We start from the raw sequence: 13,776 nt of genomic DNA on the forward strand, positions 1-13,776 counted from the left end.
GAGCCACAGGTGGGAGCAACACGGACTAGTTCTGGACCTTACACTGCATTTCCAGGCCACGTAGAAACAAGCAGAATATAATTGTTTGTTAATAATCAGTAAATGTGATTTTTGGCAACAACAAAAAAAAGGTGTCACGGTTTCTAATTTTTATTTCAAAGTGATTGTGCTATATTCAGTAGCATTTACATTCATTTTCCTTTCTCAGTGCCTGGCAAAGCAATGCCAGCTTACTTACTTAAGCAACACGCTTACTGGCTTAAATCATTGTGGAATGTCACAAAATTGTAAATATTTTATGAAACCTTAGATATTAAGGTATTTAAACACCATACACAAACGCTAGATTTGTTTCAAAGCAAAGTTGTGACTTAAGATAGCCCTGGGCAAATCAGCGCCTGGGCCGTAAATACTACCCATGGCAACCAATCATGTTTTTGCCTTTAGTGTTCTACCTGCAGCTGGTGGTTAAATGCTAATCATTGATTGGCTGCTATGGATTACTGAATAAATTACACGCCTGTTTACCAGCACCTTGGGGGCAAATCTTTTCCTTATCGAGTACAGGTTATCCAGAAAGCTCCGAATTATGGAAAGGCTGTCTCCCATTTTAATCAAATAATCCAGATTTTTAAAAAATCATTTCCTTTTTCTCAGAAATAATAAAACAGTAGCTTGTACTTGATCCAAATGGCATAATTAACTCATATTGTGGTTATTTTAACGTTTACTAGGTTTTCTAGAAGGTATGAAGATCCAAATTACAGAAAGATCCGTTATTTGGAAAAATCCAGGTCCTGAGCATTCAAGATAACATTCTATGTGCAGTGTAGAACATCCCAATAGCACAAAATAAATTCAGCATTTTTTCCCATTCCTTCTGAAATACTCTATAGTGTTGCTTCTTTCTCTTGCACCAGATTTTTCAACCCTCCCTCCCAGTACTTTTATTAACACTTTTTCATTAACTCCGGTGTTCTAACTTTATTGAGCTTTCTCCTAACATCTTGTTGATAGCAGCCCCTGCACTGAAGCACCTATTCTTATCACTGCATATATTATTAGGGTCAGTGAACACACACACTGAGGAGCTGACACTTTGACAGGCCCAGACAGATGCTGTGGAAGGACATATGCATGTACCTTTAGCTCCCCAGGGATCTGCAGGCTGCCTTCCAATATATAGTGTGACAATGGATTAGCCTTAAAGGAAACAGCTTTTATTGTCTGCAGGGACTCTTTGGGAAGCCCTTTGTAATTAAAATGAGCATCTTCTTTCCTGTAAATCCTGCTTCCACTTAAGTGTGTGTCTTTACAGCTCAGCATATGCACCTAGCACATTAGAGCAGTGGTTCCCAAACCGTGAAGCTGTTTTTCTTATGGGGGGCTTGAGCCATGGCAGCGGAGATGAGTTTGAAGGCCAGTATGGGCGAGACTTGGGTAGCATGCATATTTGTTCTCCTAGATACACCTGGAAGCCCAGATTGAAGGTCAGTAAAGGCAACATTTGGGGTGAAAACATATTTCTTGTCCTAGGTAACATAACTTCAGGGGAGGCTTCAACTGAATAAAAAACCACTGCTTTAGGGAGATAATCAGGTTACAGTTATAGGACTATTATTCAGAATGCTGGGGACCTGGGGTATCCTAGATAATGGATCGTTCCATAATTTGGATCTTTATCCCTTAAAGGACATGTCAACCCCAAAAATATTTTTTGCCTAATAAAAGAAAACACAATTCTAAACAACTTTGCAATATAGATTTGTTTCTATGGTTTTTAAGTTATTTGTAGATGTATTTCTGTTGAAAGTAGTGTTTGTCCCTTTCTATTCTCAGTACTGGTGGCTCTGGCTCTTGAAGCAGTGTAAGATAAGACAACTGATTAACAGACCTGTCTTGCTGGACGAGACTGGCTCTTGCAACATTGTTTAAAATGTAACCACCAGGTATTGAGCAAATGCTGCTTTCAGTAGCAATTACATTTACAAATAACTTAAAACCCCAACAATATTTAATAAACTAATATTGGAAAGTTGCTTATACTTGTGTTTTCTTTTATTACGCAAAAAATAATTGTTTGGGTTCACATATCCTTTAAGTCTGCTATGGTCCTGGGCCATGTTGATCAGTCCAACCCTCTAAGGAAACAGAAACATAACAAAAAAAATACTGAAAGTAGAATGAAACTGGCTTGAATTAACCAGATAAGGGATTAATTTATATTTGCACATGTCCAAATCTCAAATTGGAATTCAGCATTTTATTGGCTAATCGGCAGGTGGACTGGACCATTGAGAATGTGAAAACACATTAGTGAGGCATAGAGCTAGTAGCTTCATGGACATTGAAAAATGAGCTGAGTCTCTGATTTATAACTTGGTAAAATCAGGCATACATTACACCTTTTTGAAAGTACCATAAAAGTAAATTCCTTTTTTAAATGATTTGCCCTATTGTTACCCACAATGTAACAGTCTTCCTCAAAATTCTAGTGGGACTCCACCTCCACCCAGCAGCCTTAGGTAGACAATTTCATGCCAGGTTTTTTTGGAGGCAAATTTATCACTGGAGAAAAAAGCACTGTGTAGCAGGAACTATTAAAATAGCCATTTATTATCTAAACTATATATACTGTAGATAATGGTTAAGGTGACGCTATGAAATGTGAAAAACTTATTAGCTGTTATCATTTTCAGGAAAGGGCACATTTTGAGTTCACGGATATGAGTAGGTTATGGGCATAAATAACAGAGTATTTATAAGTGTCTGTTTAAAGTCATATACAATGTGGTCTTACACTTTCATACAGGTCTCTGGAATTTGATGTGACATTTCAGGCAAATCCAACCTGCGCTCCTTTAAGCCTTAGTGTGATCTGCATCTCCCAGCATTCCCCGTGTCTCAACTGTCACTTGGTGCTTTTAAATGAGAATTCAACCCTAAAGTTAAAAAAACCCTACCCTACATAGACCCCCTCCCTCCTCCCCCCAGCCTAAGTGTTACCCTGGGCAAATGCCCCTAACTTTTTACTTACCCCTCAGTGCAAATTCAGGCATCAGAGTTCACGGGCGCCATCTTCAGATGCTTTGTTAATCTTCGTGAGTTTCCGCCTATGGGGTAAATTTATCAAAGAGTGAAGTTCCGCCACTAGAGTGAAATTCCGCAGCTCACAATTCATTTCTATGGGATTTTGAAAGGCGTATTTATCAATGGGTGAAAGTGAAATGTCACCCTTTGATAAATACACCTTTAAAAACCCCATAGAAATGAATGGGAAGTGGCGGAATTTCACTCTAGTGGCGGAACTTCACTATTAACTTCACTCTTTGATAAATATACCCCAATGTGTAGAAAATTGCACCAACTGCGTATGCGCCGCCATGCCGGTCTCATTCTGAAGATTTCCAAAGAGAAGAAGATGGCGCCCATGAACTTCGATGCCTGAGTTTTTTTAACTTTAGGGTTGAATTCTCCTTTAAGGAACATGGAGAACCCACGTTGCACATTTTTGCTTTATGTCCTTATGCCTGTTAGCTGGGGGTGGGTTATTGCTGCACTACATCAGTGGTGATTTAACACAAATTTTTACAAGGATTTATTATAAATCAAATTCTTAAACTTTAAGGGTAAGGCTATTTCGGGAGATTAGTCGTCCAGCTACAAATTGCTTCTTCTTCGGGGGACTAATTTCCCCAAACTGCCTTCCCCACGTCTAGAATCTAAATCGTCGATGGGTTGGCACTTGGAGTGCAAAGTTTTCCGCTATCGCCCAAAGTTACCTCACGAGGAAACTTCGTGGACGACTTTGGAAAGCCAAATCGCTCCGACTGCCATCCTGCCAGCGATTTACATTTTAGCCGGCTGGAAGGCAGTTTGGGGAGATTAGTTGCCCCGAAGAAGGATCGATTTGTCGCTGGGCGACTAATCTCCCTAAATAGCAGCATGTGCCCTGGCCCTTAGAGTTTTTTCTACTTCAAATAAACTCACAATTTAAAAAAACTCAAATGTTTTGCTTATTTATTAAAAAATCCAAATAGGAATAACTGGATCGAATACAATAGTAGAAAAAAAAAGAATACCCGTTATCCAGAAATCTCTGAATTACGGAATGCCCATCTCCCATAGACTCCATTTTATCCAAATAATCCAATTTTTTTTTAAAATGATTTAATTTTTCTCTGTAATAATTAAACAGTACCTTGTACTTCATCCAAACTAAGATACAATTAAAACCAGCCTTACTGGGTTTATTTAATTTTGACATGATTTTCTAGTAGATTTAAGAGATGAAGATCCAAATTACAGAAAAATCCATTATACTGAAAACCCCAGGTCCCGAGCATTCTGGATAACAGGTCCCATACCTGAACCTCCAATTTGTGAGTTTATCGGCTCAAAAAACTCATATTTGTGAGTTTACAAGCTCAGAAAAACTCAAGAATCTCAAATTAGAATTATGGCTTTTATTGTGCACAGGACAACTCCCATTGACTTCTTCATGAACTCGTAAGTTTTTTCATGCCGAAGTTTTACATTCAAGTTTTTATGCTTAATAAATACCAAACATTCAAATTTTTGAAAATATAACTTGAATTTGTGAATTTTTGTGAAAAAAAAAATGTAATTGTAAAATTTTTTTAATTTGCATGTTGATAAATCACCCCCCTAAATGTAGCTTACTCATTTAGGAATATAAGCTACAAAAAGTTGCTTGGTAACTGAGTATTAATGCAGCATGCACAAGTTGTATTATTATTATCATTATTATTTTCTATTGGTATAGCACTGTACAGGGATTGATCATCATTCTCATCAGTCCCTGCCCCAGTGGAGCTTGCAATCTTAAGTCCCAGTTGCATTCACACATACTATAGTGAGGAGCAATAAATCTGCCTGTATGATTTTGGAACTGAAGTACAAAGAGAAAAGCCATACAGACATGGGGAGAACATACAGCTCATTGTGGCTGTTATGGGGACTCTGGTTGTAATAAGAAAAAGCTGATGAAAAGTATCCATGGCTGGGGCCAATGGTGGTCTGGGTCCACTGGGAGATCCTCTAGGACGCTGGCTGGACTACAAGGGCCATGCTTGAAGACGTCTAATCTTATCAATTTTGTTGGGGGCTACATTCTTCCTTATAACATGAGTAATGCTATAAATGTTAAAGAATATTTCTATACTCCCACAGCTTTGACCTCATGAAGAACAATTATACAAGTAATATTTTTAGGACTATAAACAGTACTGCTATTACTCATGCATCGCAAAGCGTATTAACATAATGCTACCAGAGATTAGCAATATATATTATAGACCATTTAGGCTTGTTTGCCGTAAGCGATTCATGTACGCTAATGAAAATTCTGTAATGTGACATATTCTTTCCCCATTACTATTATTCTAGCACTTAGATTGGAAACAAAAGCAATGGCAAAATGAAGAAGTTTCTCATTTGGAATTTTGCAAAACCCACAGCTCGGCAATCAAGTTTATTATCTTTGAGTGTATCACCTTAGAATCACACAATGGTCCCAAGGAACTCCGTCATATTTGATGGGTTGCAATTACCTTTATATGAGTAGGAGAGAAAGAGAAGATACTGTAGGAGAGGATACAGCTCAGAGAACTTGGTAATATTTGCATATTACCATCCCCAAGTCTTTATATACTTTGACATCACTCTAAATGAAATAGCACATACACAATATTAGCAACAATCACAACCAACCTAATGGTACATTCCATAGTGGCCTTGGGTTGAGCTGGAAGCAAGAAATGTAACAGCAGGTTTTGAGCTGTGTTGCTTAGATGTTGACCACTCAAGGCTGTATTCAGTGTTTCATATGATGCTCATCATTTTTCCTGATATATATTTAAGGCCATGTGCTCTGAAATTATTACTCCAACAACATTCTTTATATTTCTTTTCCACCCAAGTCTGAGTGGGTCTTCTAGGCCCACCAGAGAACTTGACATGAGGGGCTACTATCACAGCAATTAGATGTTTACAGGTATAATGATAAATATTATAGAGGTCATATAGGCCTATACTGGAAATAAGAAAGAGTTGATGGAAATTGTCCTGGTCCCACAAGACCAGTCCAACCCTGTTTTTGATGAGCCCTAAGCTTAGCTTCTCAACTGGCCAGAGCCCACTGAGCATGTGCAGTGTCACTGACACTCCTAAACTGATCCAAGTTGGTCAGCTGCATTGCACAACACTGAAGGCCTGAAACATTACTTTTATAGAAATGCTAAACCTTTAGGCTGGTGCAATAAGTTCAGTATTTGTGGCCATTTTCATTTTTATGGTTTAGTCCTCCTTAAAGCCCCAGCTTGCCTTTATTCATAACACGGCAGTGGTCTATCAACAGCAGTGCTACCACCAAAGAGGTACATGTCCATAGGCACGCTTTCTTATGAGAGTGCATACAAAAGATGGCATTGTAAGGGTTTTTCCATGTTAGTACCTCAATGGCATGCTGGAACCAATACATTTCAAAGTTAGGACACTATTAACTTAGGACACTTAATGTGGGTAAATTTACTAAAGTGACTAACGCTGGTGACAATTCACCAGCATTACCACTTTTGGCCACTTTGCCGATTTACTAACGAGCGCAGGCAAAGGAGACAGACGCTAGCGCTGATTCGCACTCTAACGCCAGGCTACTTTTCACTCTGGTGAATGGACGTTACTCCGCAAATTCACTAAGATGCGGTTTATACTGAACCTTAACTCTTTCGGCAGACTTGCCTTCGCAAAGCTCAGACCAGGCGAAATGAAATGGAGTGCATAGAACATCCTCAATCTTCAGTTACTTACATCATAATTTTTGAGTGGAAAATCGCTGGCGACTTTTCAGATTTTCAGGGTGATAGGCTGCAAAAGGCATAAATATTTTTTTTTGGGTACCCACTTTCCCCCAGTATAGGGCATTATAACAACTGTATTGGCTTTATTTAGGTTCCCTGGACTTGTGTAGTTATCAGTGGAAATGTAATGTATTAGCTGCAACATGTAACATACAGACCTCCATTCAAGTTTAAATTTCCCACCCTATGCAAATTAGCCCGAGTGAAGTTTACTAACGAAGTTGCGCTAGGCAGATTTGAACGCTAGCGCTTCTTCATTTGACTTGATCGCATTGCCACAGTAACGCTAGTGAATTCACCAGGACGAAACTTTGCATTGCAGTAAATTAGTGTTGTCAGAGTGAATTCTCATCTTGGTAAGTGTTGCAATGGCTGCGAAGCCGTCGCTTTCAAATTTTCGCCAGTTAGTAAATTTGCCCCATGGCATCATTATTAGGCATCATTATTAGCTGTAGCTTATTGTATACACCCAGTGGTAGATGAGGGCCAGTAAAAAAACATACCACTCTCATTATACCACCATTATTCATCTTCATACCCATCATTAAATCTTGAGAGCTTCCAGAATACCATTAGACAGCAGGGTCTCCTCAATATATTTGTTAAAATAAACATAGTTAAAAATGGAAGATCATTTTTTATTGAAATGATCTCAACAGCAAAATAATTGCGCAGAAGATAACCTATAATATCCGTCTGCCGCATATAACGGATAATTAAAGAGCTATTCATTAGCGCTAATCCAACGGAACCTTGCCAGGGGATTTTTTTTATGCAAATGGTTCTGTTTTTTGTCTATATCCGATCGATTGCTTATTGTTTTCTGAATCAGCACATCGCAGGGACACTTGGCCAAGAGCTCCCTCTAAAGGTCAATAGAGAGCAATCATTAACAACAGACTTTCTTGCACGTTAATGGGGAGGGAAGATAGGGGCTAGGGGTGAACCTTCTGTCAGGATGAAGCCCTAGGATTTCATGTTTCAGTTTGGCTTTAATAGGGAAAAAAAAGAAAAGGTGCAGGGAATGGGTTAATTATTTCATGCGCTCGGCTTAAATGAGAAATGAATCATTTCATCAGCTGCAGATGTACTATATATATTTCTATTTTTCCCCTCTTTGCAAATCTCAATAAATCTTAATTTAACAGCACCGCTTGAGTCTCTGTGTGTGACGGAGCTGCCTCTCAGCAGAGCTTTGGAATCTCTGTGCCTTGACTAGTGGAAGCAATAATCCAGCCGGCTTCTGATGACCCGATCATGTCATTTGTCATGACTGCTCAATCTGCCTGGGCTCATTACTCGCGTAATAGGCGCGCGCGGGCAGCTTGCCACCTTCATCTGCGACTTGCTTGTGAGTAGGAGGGATCCACTGACCCCTACCCAACGCCTGCTAGATAGTTCCACGTGACTCACCTGCACAGTGGCCTAATAATGTCATTGTGTATTTATATGCCCAACCAGCTTGTGAGTTATATATCTTATCAATCAGAGAATTTTATGACTTATTATTCTTAGCCTTCTGCCATAAAGCTTCCTTAATGGATAAAGTGCCTACCTACGCTTTCATAATTTCTAAAGGGGTGGTTCACCTTTACGTCAATTTTTAGTATGTTATAGAATGGCCAATTCAAAGCAATTATTCAATTGGTCTTCACTGTTTCTTTTTTATATTTTTTGAATTATTTCTCTTCTGTTGACTCGTTCCAGCTTTCAAATAAGCGTCACTGACCCCATCTATTGTTATTATTATTATTATTATTATTAACATGCATTTATAGAGTGCCAACATATTGCGCATATATTTACTGTAAAGTAAATGTGTTTAAACAACTAAATCACATGAATTACATGCGTAGAACATATGGCGTTACATACATCACTACCAATACAGGTACAAAAGGAGGAAGGCCTGTGCAAAAGGGCTTACAATCTAAAGGGAAAGGAATAAGACACAAGATATGGGAGTGGGCAAGATCAGCCATTTCCTAGCATTTGTGAAATGTTAGAACTAGTGCCATGCCCCTGACACTAGTCTAGTAAATGCTCTGTAAGGCTACAAACTTATTGTTATTGCTACTTTTTATTATTTATCTCTTTATTCAGGCCCACTCTTTTTCATATCCCAGTGTCGTATTCAAATAAGTGCATTGTTGCTAGAAAATTGGACCCTAGCAACCAAACTGTTGAAATGTCAAACTGGAGAGCTGCTGAATACAAAGATGAATAACTCAAAAAACCAATTGCAAAGTTTCACAGAATCTCACTCTCTACATCATACTAGAAGTTCATTTACAGGTGAATAAGAAACACACTGGTTACCTACAGATGGAGCAAGCTTTGCTTGTGGTATTACACTATGCTGCAGGCACAAAAAGGCCACAACATGTCAAAGTATTTATTTAAATTGAAAAGAAGTGTCATCATGATTATTCAAATGGAGTGATGTGTTGGTCCATGCTGAGCCATGCTAGCCATATGTCTATATAATGTTTGCTCCATCTGTATCTTAAAGAGTTGGTAGGTTCATCTAACACGGACAAAAGAACTGGGGTAATAAAAGAAATCTTTAAAGACTCTTAAATTAAGCCCATCATATTTCCATATCTAGGGATAGATTTAAAAAAAAAATGGGTGGGCCTTGCATGCGGGTGTCACCTGTAGGTGTGGCTTAAAATGTCATGATTGTGTGGATATTGGAACTATACATTTTGTTGTTTAGCATAAGGGCAGTGGTTGAAAACGGTTCAAAGAGCATACCGTGGTAAAGTTACATTTCAGAAATGTATAGATATATAGTGGAAATAATGTATACCGTATATCTTTCTTTTTTTTCTTGTTTTGTAGAATGGGAAAAAAATATTCTCTTTTGGCAGCGAAAACAGGCAATGCTGTTCCAGAAATGAGATTATATATCTGCTACTTTACTTATCTCCCCTCTGCAGTTCATGCACAGCGGTTACAGGAGTATAATAAGTGACAGATAGGAGGATCTGTTAATGGCATTACCAAACGTGCATAACTGTGAAGGAACCCCTTCATCATTCTGAGCTTTCAGCATTGCCATGCTTCTTTCTCATGCATTACTGTATAACCTATAAAGAGAAAATTTGTTCATTCTCAACAGATGTTTTCAACCAGCCAGAAACAATACTATTTAATAGTTCAAAGGGATTTTAAGGGGCCTCCAGTGCACCTCCAGGGAATCTGATGTGACACTTAGGGGCAGATTTATCAAGGGTCGTTCATGGGAGTTATTTAAAACTCCTATAAACTCGAAATTCAACCAATTTATTCAAAAAATCTAACTTTACAAACTCGGGCGAACGTGATCGACCACAAATTCAATTTAATTTAAATATAATTTGATTCAAGTTTTTTCTGATCAAAAAACTTGAATGTCAGGAAGGCTGCACAACTCCAAATTGATCCCTGTACATCATTCATCGGCCAAAACAGCAATTTCGGCAAGTTTTAGGTGGCGAAAAGGGCCAGTGTATGATAAATCTCGAAAATCGAATTCAAATTTTTTCAAAAACTTGAATTGAATTTTAACAATTCCCTAGTCGAATTTGACAGTTTTGGCCGTAAAAAAACGTGAAATTTGAATTTTCAGTTCGACCCTTGATAAATCTGCCCCTTAATGCATGCCATGTAATTGGGCAGAGCTTTACTTTACTAAATGTCGTCATTTCTTGTAGACCCAAAAAAACGGTAATAAAACAAAGGGTGAAGTGAAGATGAGAAGGGTTTTGGTTGCCAGGGTGAGATGTGGAGTGGTCAAAAATGCCCTCATTTTTAATTTGGATCTGGACTGAGATTTTTATAGGTCCTGGTATTTCATATTGAGTATTGTACAAACCCAGCTAGTAAAACACCTGCTAAGGCTGGAGCTGGTATTTGCAATGTACTTGCTTGCAAATTTGTAATACCATTCAGTTGTGCCCCTGGCCTGCCCACTTAAAGGAGAATTCAACCTGTAGGAAAAAAACCCCATACCCCCCACCCCAGGTAGACTCCCCACCCTCCTCCCCCCAGGCTAACTGCCCCCCCCCGGGGAAATGCCCCAGACTTTATATCTAACCCTCGACGCAGATTCTTCAAGCAGAGTTGCACGCATCCATCTTCTGGCTGCTCGGCAAAACTAGGAGATTATTTCGGCGCATGCGCATTTGGATCAGTTTGCTGGAATTACACGGAAATTGGTGATCTCAGCTTACTGTTAATATACTGTTACTATAAACTTATAGAAGGGACATTTAGTGTCGAATACAGTGAGGTTAACTTACCCAAAAGGAAGGAGGGTCCAGGTGCTCAAGCCCCAGACCTTCAGCTTGGGGAGGCAAATAATGCAATTAAATAACGAAGGGCTGGCACATACCAGACCACGCTCCGTAGATTGATGTAGTAAAAAAAAGTATTTATTTAAGCAAAAACATCTCAGCAATGCCTAACGTGTTTCGTGCCTAAGAAGCAGTGATTGGAAATGGAAACATTTTCTGAAAGTCCAAACCGAAACATCATTACAGATTAGGTACAACCATTGATTAACCTATACATATTAGTTAAAAACCTGTAAAAAAGTTAAAAAATAGAGATTTTTTTTGCAGAGAAACAGGGCAGTTAAATAGCATAGATATATGTATATAGTTTAAGTAGGGTGACACAAATATTAGATTACATATGTAAAATAAATGATTGATTTATTTAGACAAAGCTTGAGATGTTATATTCCAAGTTCATTCCAAGTCTAGTTTCCAAGAAAAATCCATTAAATTCTCTTTTACTGCATTACTGCAGTAAGATGGGCTTCAGATGGGGTTTTTGCCTTCCTCTGGATCGACTGGCAGGTATGCAGGTTAAAAAAAGTTAAAAGGTTGAACTTGATAGACGTGTGTCTTTTTTTCAACCTTACTTACTATGTTACTATGTATTACTGTTCAAAGGCACATGTTTTTCTTAACTTCCATACAATTCTCTTTTACTGCATTACTGGCCATGTTATAATATGTGTTGGTCTATTTGTGCTCGGGCATAATGCAAATGTTTTTTATTAAGTTTAGCTCTTTCATGCAAGTTACATAGTTACATAGTTAAATTGGGTTAAATTGGGTTGAAAAAAGACAAAGTCCATCAAGTTCAACCCCTCCAAATGAAAACCCAGCATCCATACACACACCCCTCCATACTTTTACATAAATTCTATATACCCATACCTATACTATCTATAGAGCTTAGTATCACAATAGCCTTTGATATTATGTCTGTCCAAAAAATCATCCAAGCCATTCTTAAAGGCATTAACTGAATCAGCATCACAACATCACCCGGCAGTGCATTCCACAACCTCACTGTCCTGACTGTGAAGAACCCCCTACGTTGCTTCAAATGAAAGTTCTTTTCTTCTAGTCTAAAGGGGTGGCCTCTAGTACGGTGATCCACTATATTGGTAAAAAGGTCCCCTGCTATTTGTCTATAATGTCCTCTAATGTACTTGTAAAGTGTAATCATGTCCCCTTGCAAGTGCCTTTTTTCCAGAGAAAACAACCCCAACCTTTGCAGTCTACCCTCATAATTTAAGTCTTCCATCCCTCTAATCAATTTAGTTGCACTTAGTCTATGCACTCTCTCCAGCTCATTTATATCCCTCTTAAGGACTGGAGTCCACAACTGCACTGCATACTCCAGATGAGGCCTTACCAGGGACCTATAAAGAGGCATAATTATGTTTTCATCCCTTGAGTTAATGCCCTTTTTTATGCAAGACAGAACTTTATTTGCTTTAGTAGCCACAGAATGACACTGCCCAGAATTAGACAACTTGTTATCTACAAAAACCCCTAGATCCTTCTCATTTAAGGAAACTCCCAACACACTGCCATTTAGTGTATAACTTGCATTTATATTATTTTTGCCAAAGTGCATAACCTTGCATTTATCAACATTGAACCTCATTTTCCAGTTTTCCGCCCAGTTTTCCAACTTTGACAGATCACTCTGCAAAGTGACAGCTTCCTGCATGGAACCTATAGTTCTGCACAATTTAGTATCATCTGCAGAAATAGAAACAGTACTTTCAATGCCCACCTCCAGGTCATTAATAAACAAGTTGAAAAGCAAGGGACCTAGTACAGAGCCCTGCGGTACTCCACTAACAAGACTGGTCCAATTAGAAAATGTTCCATTTACCACCACTCTTTGTAGTCTATCTTTTAGCCAGTTCTCTATCCAGGTACAAATACTATGTTCCAGGCCAACATTCCTTAATTTAACCAGTAACCTTTTGTGTGGCACTGTATCAAATGCTTTAGCAAAGTCTAAGTAAATCACATCCACTGCCATCCCAGAATCGAGGTCTCTACTTATCTTCTCATAAAAAGAAATTAAGTTAGTCTGGCAATATCTGTTAAGCATAAAACCATGCTGGCACAAACTCATAGTATTATGATTTGCTATAAAGTCCAGTATCTTATCCTTCATTAACCCTTCGAAAAGCTACTACTGACAGACTAACTGGCCTATAGTTTTGAGGCTGAGAACGGGATCCTTTTTTGAATAGAGGCACCACATTAGCAATTCGCCAGTCTCTCGGCACTATGCCAGATCTCAATGAATCCTGAAAAATTAAGTAAAGAGGTTTGGCAATCACAAAGCTAAGCTCGCTAAGTACCCTGGGATGAATACCATCTGGCCCCGGACCTTTGTTAATTTTAACATGTTCTAGTCTTTTTTTTGAATTTCCTCATTTGTGAACCATGCATTATTAGTTGTATTACTAGAATTTGGACGATTAAGAAGGAAACCTTCATTTGCTGGTTCCTCATTTGTGTAGACAGATGAAAAATATGAGTTTAGAATCTGCGCTTTTGTTTTGTTTTCATCAACCAGCTGACCCCCC

General features: G+C 38.5%; 1 protein-coding gene across 4 annotated transcripts in view; it reads left to right on the forward strand.

Moving 5' to 3' along the window:
• Positions 1-13,776, forward strand: part of nexmif.L (neurite extension and migration facto L homeolog) — a 233,338-nt gene that overhangs the window by 204,056 nt on the left and 15,506 nt on the right. Inside the window, exon 1 of one of the 4 annotated variants that reach the window (XM_041572723.1) lies at positions 1,369-1,490. The exons of the other annotated variants lie outside the window; for them this stretch is intronic. The gene's annotated coding sequence lies outside the window, so the exon portion shown is untranslated. Of the gene's footprint in view, positions 1-1,368; positions 1,491-13,776 lie in introns of those variants that run through there. 4 annotated transcript variants of the gene reach the window in all.

The sequence above is a fragment of the Xenopus laevis genome, chromosome 8L (genome assembly GCF_017654675.1).
Source record: "Xenopus laevis strain J_2021 chromosome 8L, Xenopus_laevis_v10.1, whole genome shotgun sequence".
NCBI classification, from domain to species: Eukaryota; Metazoa; Chordata; class Amphibia; order Anura; family Pipidae; genus Xenopus; species Xenopus laevis.